The sequence below is a fragment of the Notamacropus eugenii genome, chromosome 1 (genome assembly GCF_028372415.1).
Source record: "Notamacropus eugenii isolate mMacEug1 chromosome 1, mMacEug1.pri_v2, whole genome shotgun sequence".
Lineage (NCBI taxonomy): Eukaryota > Metazoa > Chordata > Mammalia > Diprotodontia > Macropodidae > Notamacropus > Notamacropus eugenii.
This window is the reverse complement of record NC_092872.1, coordinates 732,967,964-732,982,287: the sequence shown is the minus strand read 5'-3', so window position 1 is coordinate 732,982,287 and position 14,324 is coordinate 732,967,964. Positions and strand designations below refer to the sequence as shown.

The 14,324-nt window shown below is 40.4% G+C and overlaps 1 protein-coding gene across 4 annotated transcripts in view; it reads left to right on the top strand.

Moving 5' to 3' along the window:
- The window catches only part of CTNNA2 (catenin alpha 2), a 1,515,416-nt gene that overhangs the window by 1,325,939 nt on the left and 175,153 nt on the right, over positions 1–14,324 (top strand). The window lies entirely within an intron of this gene.

Sequence of the window (14,324 nt, the reverse complement as noted above, 5' to 3'; positions counted from 1 at the left end):
TAAGAAACATTTCCTGTATTGAAAGGAAGAAAATGTACATAGACAAGGCAATAAGGACTTATTATTTATTAGGTACATATAATCTCTGTCTCTCTCTGTTTCTCATTCATTCTTTCTCTGTCTCCTTCCTCTTCCTTTCCCTCCTCACTGTCTTTGCCTCCAGCTCTATCTTTGTCTCTCTCCTTTTTTCTTCCTCTCTCTCTCTCTCTCTCTCTCTCTCATCTCTCTCTTCTCTCTCTTCTCTCTGCCACTCTCTCTTTCTTACAAATCTTTTTCCCAAGCTCTTTTAATTCTAGTGCATAACTTATTGGCATTTGTTTGCATATTACCCTCCTTTAAATTATGAGCTCCTTGAGGTTAGAAATTGTGTTTTGCCCTTATTCTATATCCCTGGCACATAGCAGATACTTCATGAAAACTGACTGACTGATTATATATATATATAGTGTACGTGCATATGTGTGTACACATAATACACTATACAAATATATGGGGCAGCTAGGTGGTGCGGTGGATAGAGCACCAGTGCAGGAATCAGGAGGACCTGAGTTCAAATCTCACCTCAGACACTTGACACTCACTAGCTGTGTGACCTTGGACAAGTCACTTAACCCCAGTTTCCTCATCCTGGGTCATCTCCAGTCATCCTGATGAATATCTGGTCACTGGATTCAGATGGCTCTGGAGGAGAAGTGAGGCTGGTGACCTGCACAGCCCTCCCTCACTCAATACAAAGTCAAGTGCAAGTCATGTCATTATTTCTCTGATGGCATGGTCTTCTTTGGCAATGAAGAACAAACACACATAGATATGCACATATGTCTATATGTATATGTGTGCTCGTATGTGTGTGTGTGATACTGTAACTTCAGACAGTGAGTATTAACTTGGCGGAGAATAGGGGCATGGGGTAAGGGAGAACTTCCTATGAGGAAACACACCTGAGCTGAGGCTTGAAGGGAACCAGGGATTCCAAGAGACAGAGAGAAGGCAGGATTGTATTCCAGATTAGGTACAGGCATTGGCTTGAACTGAATATGGGAGGAAGAATAATAGAAAATTAGTCTCAAAAGTTAAATTAGTGCCAGATTGTGAAGGACCTCATATTTCAGAGAAAGAGGCTTGAATTTTATCCCAGATACCTCCCTTTCTTCCTATCTGTCTGTTCCTCCCCTGAATACACACACACACACACACACACACACACACACACACACACACACACACACACTTCCTTTGAAAAGGCACAATTTTTGACTGATTGGTTTCGATAGTAAAAAAAAAAAAAAGGAAAAGAAAAGATGGTGTAAAGAAATTAGCAATGAAATAGTTGTGCTGCCAAAAGTTGCTGAGCTGGGGAGCATTTGAAGGGCACCTATACATGCGTCCTCCTCTCCTGAGCATTAGCTAGCTAGCATAACCTGAGGCTATGTGTGCCCACAGACTTTTACAGGCCCAGCTGCTCCCCTGGACTAGAGCAGGTCACGTTCTCTCTTGAGACAGCAGATGTAAAAATTGCCCATGCAAGGCTGTGGCTGGGTATGTACATCCTCTCAAAGCAGGAAGGCTGTGTCACTGAAGTCATCTCTCCCATCAGATCACAGCTCAGGTGGTGAATGGAATTTCTGCCTGAGCCAGCTTGCTTGCTTCTCTTTGAGGAGGGCACATTGTGATGTGCATACCTAGCTACTGGTGTCTTTGCCGAGGGGACCTGAGGGAGCTGGAATATCTTGCAGAGAGCACAGAGACAGTAAATGTGATACCAGAGTCAAGGGCAAGTGGGCACAATTAGGACATAGACAAAGTAAGTCTCTGTTGCCCCACAATTCCCACATGGGAATTCCAATCAATTTAACTAGCCTTTATTAAGTACTAATGTGTGCTTGATACTGAGTAAGGCCCAGTGGATGTAGGGGGTAGGGTGGAAAAAGACAAAGCAACCCACATTTCAGAGAAAATTACATTCTTCTGAGAGGCATTAATATGCACCCACGTAAGTAAAGAGAAAATTTGTACTAAGTAAATAAAAAGAAATATTTGGGGAGGGAGGACACTGACAAGTGGAAGAATCACTGAGATCATCTTGATAAAGAATTCTTGGACCAGACTGGCTTACTTAGTGTGATTTGACATGCTACTGGGGCAGGAACTTACTTGCCAGTGCTATCACTAATACCCACCGTTGGGTCCTCCATAAATGCCTGAAGTTTCTGCTGTTATCTTTGCTATGAGGGGCTCACGTCTAGGCACTTTTCAACTCATTCGAAGTATCTCTTGCTTTGTGAGGAACAAAATGTAAAGACATTGGTCTGGTTCTGTTGTATTATTCATGTCTGACTCTTCATGACCTCATTTGGGTTTTTCTTGGCAAAGATAGCGGAGTGGTTTGCCGTTTCCTTCTTCAGCTCATTTTACAGATGAGGAAACTGAGGCAAACAAGGTTAAGCGACTTGCCCAGGGTCACACAGCTAGTAAGGGAATGAGGCCAGGTTTGAGTTTAAGAAGATGAGTCTTCCTGACTCCAGGGCTGGTGCTCTATCCACTGTACCACTGATATAATCTCTATCTTAGACATGAAAATCATAGCTCTGGACCTGGAGGGTAGGTAACCTAAGAGACCATTGAGATCCATTCCCTGGTTCACAGATGGAGACAATGATGTCACTTTAAGGGATGTGGCTAGGGTCAAACACCTAGTATTTAAAATACTATCTGGGCCTTCCTAAATGAAGATTCAGGATACTGTTTATCTTGCTTGTCTGATGTGCTTTTTGTTTGCAAGGAATTTAGAATCTATTTGAGATAATAGAGCTAGAAAAAATAGCACGGGGGATAAAGTAATGGACTTGAAGTCAAAAAAGACCTGTATTCAGGTTTTGCCTCATATGCTAACTGTGTAACCCTCGGTGAGCTACTTAACCTTGCCTCAGTTTCCTGAGCTGTAAAATGGAGATTGTAACAGCACCTATCTCACAGGGTTGTTTTGAGACTTAAATGAGATTTATAAAGTGTTTAACACAGTATCTGGCCTATAGTAGGTATTGCATCAATGCCTGTTCCTTTTCCCTCCCTTCCTCCTTTCTACCTGTACATTTGGGGGAATAAGATCTGGGAATTTAATAGGGACACAAGGCAAATCACTAGACCTCTGAGGCCTTTTTCTCATCTCTAATATGGGGAAAAGAAGAGGTCTTATGTCCCCAGGTTATGAGGATCAAGTGAGATACAATATCTAAAGTGCTTTTAAAACCTTAAAGTGTTACATGAGTGCTGTTATTAGCACTAAACTAGAACCTAATTGTACAAGAAAGTGGATGAGTAAATGCTGAATCTGTGTCCCGGACAATGTGTCAATGGAGTTCAGAGTCTGAGTGCCCTTTGGCCTATTTTCATTAGGGAAGGCTTCAAGGAGAAGGAGAGGTTTTATTTGGGTCTTGAAGGGTGGGAAGGATTTAAAAGAAAAGAAGTGGGAGAGTCTGAGGAAGCCCACGCCACCTGCAAAGAAGGGAATTGTTCAGTTGTTTCAGTCCTGTCTGACTCTATGATCCCCCCACTTGTGGTTTTCTTGGTAAAGATACTAGGGTAGTTTGCCATTTCTTTCTCTAGCTCATTTTTATAGATGAGGAAACTGAGTCAAACAGGGTGATGTGACTTGCCCAGGATCACACAGCTAATAAGTGTCTGAAGCTGGATTTGAACGCAGAAAAACAAGTTTTCTCGATTCTTGGCTCAGTGATCTATCCACTGCACCACCCTACTGCCCCTATTCAATTAATAAGCATTTACTGTGTCCCAGATACTAAACACTAGGAATAGAAAGAAAGGTAACAACAGCTGGTCAGGATCATTGTATATGAAAGTCATCAATGAATTAATTAGTAAGCATATACTAAGCACTTACTATGTGCCAAAAACTGAGCTAAGTGCCAGCGGTAGGAGAAGAGGCATAAAAGTCCCTACCCAAACAAATGTATCCAAAGCAAGCAAGCAGGGAAATAATTAACAGAGGGAAGGCATTGGAATGAAAGGATCTGAGGAAAGCGTCCTACAGATTGTAGGATTTTAGTTGGGACTTAAAGGAAGCTAAGGAGATCAGTAGTCAGAATGGAGGAGTGAAAATGTTCCAGTGATGAGGGAAAGTCAGACAGAATGCTTGGGGTAGAGAAATGTAGTGTTTTATTTGTGGGACAGCCGGGAGACCTTTGTCATTGGATCAGAGTGTGTATTGGGGAATAAGGTGTAAAAAGACTAGAAAAGTAGGAGGGGCCTACATTATGAATGGCCACCAAATTATAGGCATGGAAAAGAAGGAAGGAAGGAAGGAAGGAAGGAAGGAAGGAAGGAAGGAAGGAAGGAAGGAAGGAAGGAAGGAAGGAAGGAAGGAAGGAAGGAAGGGAGAAGTTATGTCAATTCTACAATCTTTTCTCTATGGCACATTCTTGGAGAATTTTTGCCTCACTAGGTTCTTAGACTCCATGCCTGAATCCCCTTAGCTTTTCTGATGGGTAAATGTCTTAAGTTTTCTTGCTGACTTCCACACTACTTCCATTTCCTATAGTCTCTTAGCACCTACTCTTTCTCTTTCCAGAATTCATTTTTTTTCATTAGAATGTTAGCTGCCTTGATTTATTTGTATCTTATATTGTATCCCAAGGGGACAGTTAGGTGTTGCAAAACATAGGGTATCTGAAGTCAGGAATACCTGAATTCAAATCTAAATACAGACCCTTATAGTTGTGTGACCCTGGGCAAGTCACTTAACTCTGTTTGCCTTAGTTTCCCCATTTGTAAAATGAACTGGAGAAAGCAATGGTAATGTACTCTAGTGTCTTTGCCAAGAAAACTCAAAATGGGATCCTAAAGAGTCAAATGACTGAAAACAACTGAATGATTTTATCTTGCAACTGTCAAGCTCAGTGCTTCACACATAGTAAATGCTTACTAAACAGCAATAATCTATTAAAATTAATAGCTCCTATGTATAAAGCACTTTAGAGTTTTGAAGGTACTTTGCAAACATTTCATTTGAGCCTCAGAAATTGAGATCTAGAGAGATCAGGAAAATTGCCTCACTGTTTTTCCTTTCCTGAGTGAGATTCTGAAATATCATCAGCAGTTGCATGTTCAACATCTGAAACCTTCCAAGTAAGCTTTTGAACCACAACACAATCACAAAGGGACCTCCACATAATTAAAAGTCCATCAGATCCATTCTGTTGGTTAAAGAGTTCACAGCAGGCGGGGCTTCCTAACTTCCTTTATCCACAATAGCATATTAACGATGAGCCTGAATTGAGAAGCTGTCCTGTCATGCTTTATTGCATTATTTTAGGCCCCTGAAGTTTTTATATATGAAGGCTACAGATTTATGCTGAGTGATTCAGCAATGAAGCAGGAACATCAATTTGTTCATGGATGTGAACTGGTGATTGCCTCCATTAAAGTCACCAGGACAGACTGATCGCTTTAATTTGCACCGAGGCAAGCAAATAGTCTTTGATGGCATGCATGTGTCTGAGAGCATGAGCACAGTGGTTGTTCTGCATTGAGGGAGGTTCCTGAGAAGGAAAATAAGGATGCATTGAAAGGGTTTGGGAGTGGGGAGCACCATGTGGCTAGACCAATGAGGATAGGAGTTCTTAACATAGTTTTTTATTGTGTTTCTGTCATGTCTGATTCTTCCTGCCACCATTTGAGGTTTGCTTGGCAAAAAAGCTGGAGTGACTGGCCATTTCCTTCTCCAGCTCATTTTACAAATGAGAAAACTGAGGTAAACAGGATTAAGTAACTTGCCTAAGGTCACAGAGCTGATAAGTGTCTGAAGGTATATATGAACTCAGGAAAAAGAGTCTTCGTAACTCCAGGCCCCTAAATCCATCCACTGTACCACCCAGCTACCTCAAATCTTAACATAGGGTATTGCTTAAATTGTGTTGGAGATGGTGTTCATAGAATTACAGAATTTCAGGAGCCAGGAAGGAAATCAAGAAGGTGCTGGATGGATTAGAGGCATATGAACTAATTTACTAAAGCCTGGCTCTTAGAACAAAGGACTAGCTTCTTCAAGCCTAAAGGACAGAAGTCAGCCAACATATGTAGTTCACCCTGTGGAAGGTAGGTTGCTGAAATGCATTCATCACAAGAAATATTTATTTATGAAACAGGGAAGGGACCTATATTGCCAGCTAGAAACCCCAATTTTTTCAACGTAGGAATAATATGACCTTAGTACCCCATTATAACTTCCAGAGTCAATTCTCATCACAAATTAGTAAGGGTTTATCACTGGTCATGAAACTGGCTCAGAAAAGGCAAAAAAAGAAATTACTTATCTTCATTATGGTTGAATTGCCAGCTTTTCCCAAGCTGTCAAATTCCACTTGTCCAGGGGCAGATCCATGTAACTGTTTCCATGGGCTCATTACTTAATAAGAACAGGAATTTCATTGGTTGAGTTGGAAGCATAAGTTTCAAAATGACTCATCGTTGATTTTAGACCTTCAGATTGACCTGAGGACATGAAATGGTCAGTCAGTTAGCAAGCATTTATTTAAGACTTACTATTTTCTAAGCACTGTGCTCAGAGCTGAGGATACACAGAAAAGCAAAATTACGGTCACTGCACTCACTCTCTCTCTCTATCATCTATTTATTTATATATTACCATTATTATAGGGTTGTAATTAGTGAAGAAATTCCCTGTATCAATGTGTGCTTGTGTGTGTGTTCAGTTGTTTTTCTGTCATGTGTGACTCTTTATGATCCCATTTGGGATTTTCTTGGCAAAGATACTGGAATCGTTTTCCATTTCCTTCTCCAGCTCATTTAACAGATGAGCAAACTGAGGCAAGCAGGGTTCAGTGACTTGCCCAGAGTTACACAGCTAGTCAGTGTCTTGAGGCCAGATTTGAACTCAAGAAGATAAGTCTTCCTGGGTCCCAATCCCTTGCTCTAGCTACTGTACCACCCAACTGCCCTCCCTCTATCAATGCTGCTCAACAACTTCTCTGCAGCTTAGAGCCATAGAACATTGCTTAGAACACCAAGAGGTTTAGTGACTTGCCTGAAGGTTGGCGCACAGTTGGTATGCATCAGAGATCTTGATGCCAGGACTCTGGGCTTTGTGGTCAGATCTTTGTCCAAACCTCTGTTGTTCAAGTTTATGTAAGACAAAGTAAATGCAAAGTTGTTTAGTTGGGAGCACTCAGGGATGGAAAGGTCAAGAAGGATCTCATTCAAGAGCTGTCACTGGAGTTGAGTGCTGGAGGCCAGCATTTCTACCCATTCTTATTGCCAAGGGGCATTAGGTATAGATGGGTGCCAATGATTCCCTCTCTCTCTCTCTCTCTCTTTCTTTCTCTCTCTCTCTCTCTCCCTCCCTCCCTCCCTCCCTCCCTCCCTCCCTTTTCTTGATTCATGCCATTTCAATGTTTGAGCAGTGTTTGATTGGCAACAGTAAATTTCAAGAACCCCCAGTTAATAGTAAATAAGCTCATTTTATAAGAAATATCCGTAAAATATACGACGATGAAAATGCGAACATGAAAAACAACTGCTTTATGGACCCCGAATGGCAAATCTGTTTTATTTTAATAGTATGTTCTTCTTAAAACACCAATATGCTACTGCAGCTGTAAAAATTAATGAAATGGGGCAGTGTTTTGGGGTTGGATGAATGGAAAATATGCCAGTGTTGGAAATAGAATGTACACAGGAGCATTAAAAATGTAATTTGGTTACAAGCACTTGGGAGAAAGGCAATGTCTTCTTTCTGATTCACCCCATATCACTTTTTAGTTAAATGCCCCAAATGCTTTATTAGAACTGGTTTTTAATGTCTAATTAAAGCTCAACCTTCGAGGCATTTCTTTTCCTTTTTGTTTTGTTTTCTGCAATGAATCCAGGCCAGTCTGCCGCATAAACAGGGCAAAGTCACTTTCTGCTGTGATGTCCATAGGAGAAGGCACTCAGGGTTTATTCTTTAAGTCAGGAGATGGAACAAAAAGCTTTCTGATTTTGGAAACAATAGGTTTCTTTGAACCTCTACATTTCTGCCAAACAGGCCTGCTTTCTAGACTATCCAGACAGCAAGGGAGAGAGGCTGGACCCTACCAAAGGCAACTAACTTCCCTGAGCTTCATTTTTCTCATCGGTAATGTAAAATGAGGCTATTGGATTAGGCAGCTTCTACCAACCTTTCCTTCTCTGAATTCATGGTCCTCTTTATTTCTGCCACTTGGAATTACACTCTCTTCCAGACTCAGCTCAATTCTACTTCCTTCAAAAGGGTTTTCCTAGTTACCTGCCTCTCCTTACCCTTCCTCTCCTATATAACAGGAGCCTAGTGCAGTGCCCTTCATATAGCATTCTGCCAATTCGTTTGTATTGACTTGAATATATGATCTCTAAGGACTTCAGTGAAGTCTTTGTCTAGAGTACCGTTAATTAAACCATCCAGGAGTATTGATTAAGCTCCTAGAATGTGCTGAAGATATGAGGGGAAATATGAAAACGTCCCTGTCCACAGGAATCTTAAATTCTATAAGAGAATAAATGTTTACATTCATATAGTACTATTCTGTTTTTTTTTTGGGGGGGGGGGAAGCCATTAATAGTTTGGAGATATGAAAAATAGTCCCATGATCCTACGCAACCCCACCCTTGTTTTGTGTTGTGATTTTTTATTAAATTGGTGAAAAAGATTAGAAATCCCAAAGGGATTTTTAGTGTTTTGTTATGATGCACATTACAAACATATTTACAAGACGCCAGGTAGAGAGACTGAGTCTGCAAACCCCATGCAGGGATCCAACCTCCTGCCAGAGCCCCTGGCCATGGGGGTGCTTGGTTGGGGGCAGGTGGGATAGGTCATGAGTAGCTGGTGGCCCCAGGCTCCCCACAAAAAGTCCTTGGTTGGGCACTGTTCCCACTGCTTCACTGCCTTTGTCGTGTGGCAGGTGATAGAGCCACATCTGGTACAGGACTTGCATTGCTCAGTGGGGTGGCTGCCAAATGCAGTCTCCTGAGGTGCTCGATCTTTTGCTGTCCAGAGGTTCTGGTGAGGACTTAAAAGGGCAGTGTATCAGTGTGGCCAAGCCTCCTGGAGCCTTCCCGAATTGGAGTTGCACCAGCTGCTTGCTCTGGAGTTCGCTGATGATGCCTTGATGGGTAATCAGTCTAGGATGGGAATGAATAGCTGACTTCGGAGGAGACAGCACTTGTCGATGAGGGTCTCGTCAGGCTCCCAGGAGTGGTTCTCATCCCCACAGCAAAGTCAGAGTTTTTTCAGGAACTGGAATAGGAGAGACATGTTGTCCTGAGTGTGGAAGGTCACAGTGTAAATGGGTTGGTAGTTCGAATTCAGTAGGCCTCAGATTAAGTAGGCCCCAGATTCTTATAAAGGCCATCAATTCTCGAAGCATGCCCAGAGGAAACCCCATCTTGCAGGAATTCAGTTGTGAATTTTAAGATTAAGTAAGATAGTATACAGGCAGGGCACTGAACTTGGATCCAAGAAGTGGATTGACATCCTACCTCTGAATGTTACTACCAGTGTGACATGAAACAAATCACTCAAGCTGTCTATATCTGAGTTTGCTCATCTGTAAAATGAGAAGGCAGGCCCAGACCTTCTCTAAGGTCCCTTTCAGCTCAAGAACTATGATCTGATAAAGTAGGAGTTCTTGACCTGAGGTCTGTGAACATGGATGGGAAAGAAAAATCTTAACATTAATTAACCTTTAAATGAAATTTAGTACGTTCTTCACCTATGAATTTTTATTTAACGCATATTCCGAGAAGTGGTCAGCAGGTTACATCAGACTTCCAAAGAGGTCTGTGACACTCAATGAACATCAAGAACCCCTGTTATAAAGGTAAGGAGGTAACAAGATGTGATAAAGGGAAAAGAACACTGGATTTAGAGGGAGAGGATCTGGATTCAAATTGAGGCCCTGCTAGTTTCCTCTTTCTGGGCTTCAATTTCCTCATCTGGAAAAAAAGAGGCAATTGAATTAGATGACACCTTGCTAGCTTGATAACCTTCAGCCCAGATTATTCACATAGCTAGTAAGTGGCCAAGCTAGAAACCAAGGTCCAGTCTTCTCAGCCTAACTTCCATGATCCTTCCAAAGTGGCTTTAGTGACAATGCCCCTAAAATTCAGGGGAGAGAGAGAGAGAGAGAGAGAGAGAGAGAGAGAGAGAGAGAGAGAGAGACAGAGAGAGAGACAGAGAGAGAGACAGAGAGAGAGAGACAGAGAGAGAGAGACAGAGAGACAGAGAGAGAGAGACAGAGACAGAGAGAGACAGAGAGAGACAGAGAGACAGAGACAGAGACAGAGAGAGACAGAGACAGAGAGAGAGACAGAGACAGAGAGACAGAGACAGAGACAGGGAGAGACAGAGACAGAGAGAGACAGAGAGAGACAGAGAGAGAGAGAGAGAGAGAGAGAGGGAGAGAGAGAATATTTAGATTGACATACTGAGCCAAAGACTCAGAACAGAGATAGAACAGACAAATTTTATGATTGTTTTTTTCTTTTAATGAATATTTGGCTGAAAACTTCCCTGAAATATATTCTGTTTCTTCTCTCATTCAAGGGAGGGATGGACAAAGAGGTGAAAGAAGCAATGATATCGTCAGCATCTTAAAAAAAAGCAATAATCCTAGTAAGATAATCCCATCTTCTTGACTTTTCCAAGAAACCAATCAGATCTTTGTCTTGACATCCTACGGTGAACCAACAAATTTCAGGCCAATTATGAATCACCATGGGTGCCCCATGATATGATAGGGAGATATATTTGGACAGAGTGATATAACAGGAGAGGGAATGCATAAATATGAAAGTTAATGCAGCATATAAGCACAATAAGTTAAAGATAACGGAAGGGATCCCTAACAGCTGAAATAATGGGCTAATCAGGAAAGGCTTTGTAAAAGAGATATTCGAGATTTGAAGAGGCAGAAGTAAGGAAGCAGTGCGTTCTAGGCATGAGAGACAGCTAATGCAAAAGGGGAGATGAGTGTTTGGATGCTGTAGGAATGAGAGAAAACAAAGCCATTTGGTTTATGCCATAGAGTTTGTGACTGGGATTAATGAATTTTAAAAAATGGACACATGGATTGGAACCAGGTTGTAAAGGACTTTGAATGATAAATAGAACCAATACTAAACATTCTAGGTACAGAGAACAGCTAGTACAAATTCAGAGCTTGTGTATGAAGTAGTTTCTATTGGCTAAAAGGCTCTTTTGGCTTTAAAGTAGAAGACCTGAAGGGCGGCGTTGTAAAAACTGACTGAAAACATTATTTGAATGACATTTGTACATATTTCTCCTAAAACTGAATAACATAATTTAATATATCAGGACCCATAACTCTATGGCACTTCTTAAAGTCCTAGTATCCACATTTCCATTGATTGATGTTCTGATCTCCAGAATATCTCTACCATTTGTTTCCTAGGGAAATTAAGACCATTGAAATCCGAGAAATAAAAATTCCACACACATTGTTGGGAGGATCTGAATTTAGGGGAAGGTTTCTAAAATCACATCGAAATTATGAGTAAACTCTTAATGTTCCACCTGAAATGGGTTTATAGATGGTTTCAGTCCCACTAGCTGCTCCTTTGACAGATGAGGCAGTTAAGGGACAATCAGTTCAGACTAATTCATTTGTTTCACTATGAATTTAAAATGAGTACATTGCTCTAACCTGGAGCCTGGGAATTTCCTGCAAAGTTCTCCAAAGTGGAGGGAGAACCCTCACTCCCAAAGACCTGGGGCCGGATATCATGATACATGCATGCTACATTGGGAATAACTGTGAAGCCAAATGGTTATGGGGAAAAGCAGATGGATCCTGGCAAAGTCAGAGATGTGAACTGCAGGAGGAAACAGATGAACACTGTAAGATGGAGACTGGGAATATGCAAAGGTTGGGGTTGGAGGGTGGGGGACTTTTGACTTATTCCATGACTAATTTCTAACTGCCAGAGCTGCCTTTGTAGATAGTGAACAGCTTACATAAGATTTTAAAACTTCTTGAGGGGGTTAAAAAATACAATCGGGCACATTTCGTGTAAATTCTGTTTATAGGGATGAAAAGCATTTAGATTTGGAGACAACCAGACAAATATTCAATTGGAGAAAACGTCAGTCTTGAAAATCAGAAGACCTGGAATCAAGGACTAGCTTTGGTTCTCCCTAACAGTGTGACTCTTAACCTTCCTTAGTTTCCATCTCTTTATCTATAACTTGGACATAATTAGATTTGTGTAAATCACTTTGGGCCTTTGAGCCCCTATTTCCTCATCCTGAAAATGAGATTGGATTGGGTGACCTCAAAGGTGCTGTCCATCTCTAATTGTGTTCTTTGATCGATTGTCTGTCTGTTACGGGGAAAATATTTTGTAAGCGTTAATGTGTGATGGAAATGTGAAGAATCATTATTATTGTTATTTGTAACTTTTAATAATATTCTAAATATATTTGTAATACGTTAATACATAACACGTAATAAAATTATCATGAAGATGACAGTTATATAGAAGCATTTTGTTGGGATTTAGGTAATTGTGAGCAAATCCTCAAAATAATTCACCCAGTCAAATAAAAAGTTTTATATTTCTTTAATCTTTATTAATCCTTTTATTATTTAAAAAAATCCGTATTTTTTGATGCCTTACCCCATCTTCTCCGAGTGATTCTTACTTGTTAAAAATGAAAAATAATTGATCACAACTCAATGACCTAATTTGAACATCCCTATCCCATCTGAACCTTGAAGTCTGGACTTTTATAGGTGAACTTTTACCTTGCTTGCCTGAAACCAGGCTGCTGAATCAATTACTAATCACTTGTATTGCCCAGGGATGTGCTGGATTATGAGGTCTTTGACTCATAAGAACTGATTGTTATATTTTCAAAGTGAACATTTACACTTTGGAAATGGAATAGGCAATCGGGGATATATTTAGTGTTTTGTTGATTGTCTAGATTTAAGAAAGTGATGGAAAAATTTTAACAATGCAGATTAAACAGAAATATGTGTCATGTGTACATCCTTCCCAAAGAGCAGGTTGCTGAGCATCTGATGATGACATGTCTTGGCCTCACGTACCCCAAGATCCCTTTAGGACTCAGGTTGTTTTATCCTGATAGAAAGTAAACTTGTTGAGAAAGGAACTGTCTTGATTACTTGTATTTGTAATTCCAATAATTAGTACATTGTCTGACACGTAGTAAGTGTTTAACAAATACTTTATCACTCATTTAATCAGTTATAACTGTATACAGCATTTTACCACCATATACTTTCACCTCTATAAGGAAATGAGGAATGTACTCAGGTTTTATCTTTGATCATATCATTAATATATATTATGAGAAAGTATGAGAACAGCTACCATCCCTAGACCTGTATCCTATGACATACTTTGTAACCAACTTTTATGACCTTTAATAAATCTTTTCATGTTACTGGACCTCAGTTTCCTTATCTCTTAAATGAGACTTATAATTATTGCTCCAATTGCATCATTAGATTGTAAGAATCAAGTCAAACAATGCAAATAATGCAATTTTCAAGTTAAAAATATTCTATAGATATAAAAGGTTAAGGGATACATTTTAGATAGCATTATTCTATGGATTGGGGAAAGTTCATTTTGAACATGATCATGTATGTTTCCATTCTGACATAGCTTATGTATTCTGCATTTTGTGGCACCAGATGCTCATGTAAGACACTTCTGGACCGAGGACTCTATTATGATATTAGTGATTAGTGTTTACATTGAACTTTAGAAATTACATCACAAATATCATCTCATTTGATCATCATAACAACCTGGGATGGGTAGGTGCTATTATAATCCTTGTTTTACAGGTCAGGAAATTGAGGTTCAATGACTTTCCTAGAATCTGATGCCAGATTTAAACTCAGGTCTTTCTGTCTCCAGACCCAGTGTTCTATTCTCTCTGTCTCTGTAGGATTTGCCATGAAACATGAGAATAACCTGAAAAAGAGAGGACTCTAGAATGGAAGGAGAGGAGGAGAGGTGTTTTAACTATGTTTCAGAATTTGGAGTGCTGTCATGTAGATAATAGATTTGACATATGTGTTTCAATTCCAGAGGACAGAAGTAAGAAAGTGAGTGACAGTTCCAAAAAGGCATGTTAAGCCTTGATATAAAGTAAAGTTCCTTCACAATGAGAGCTGTCCAAAAGCTGACTGAGCTGTGGCTATCCCCAGAATTAGTGGGTTTTCCCTCACTGGAAGTCTCTAAGCCCACCTCTCCCAAGAGGCTGCCTCAGT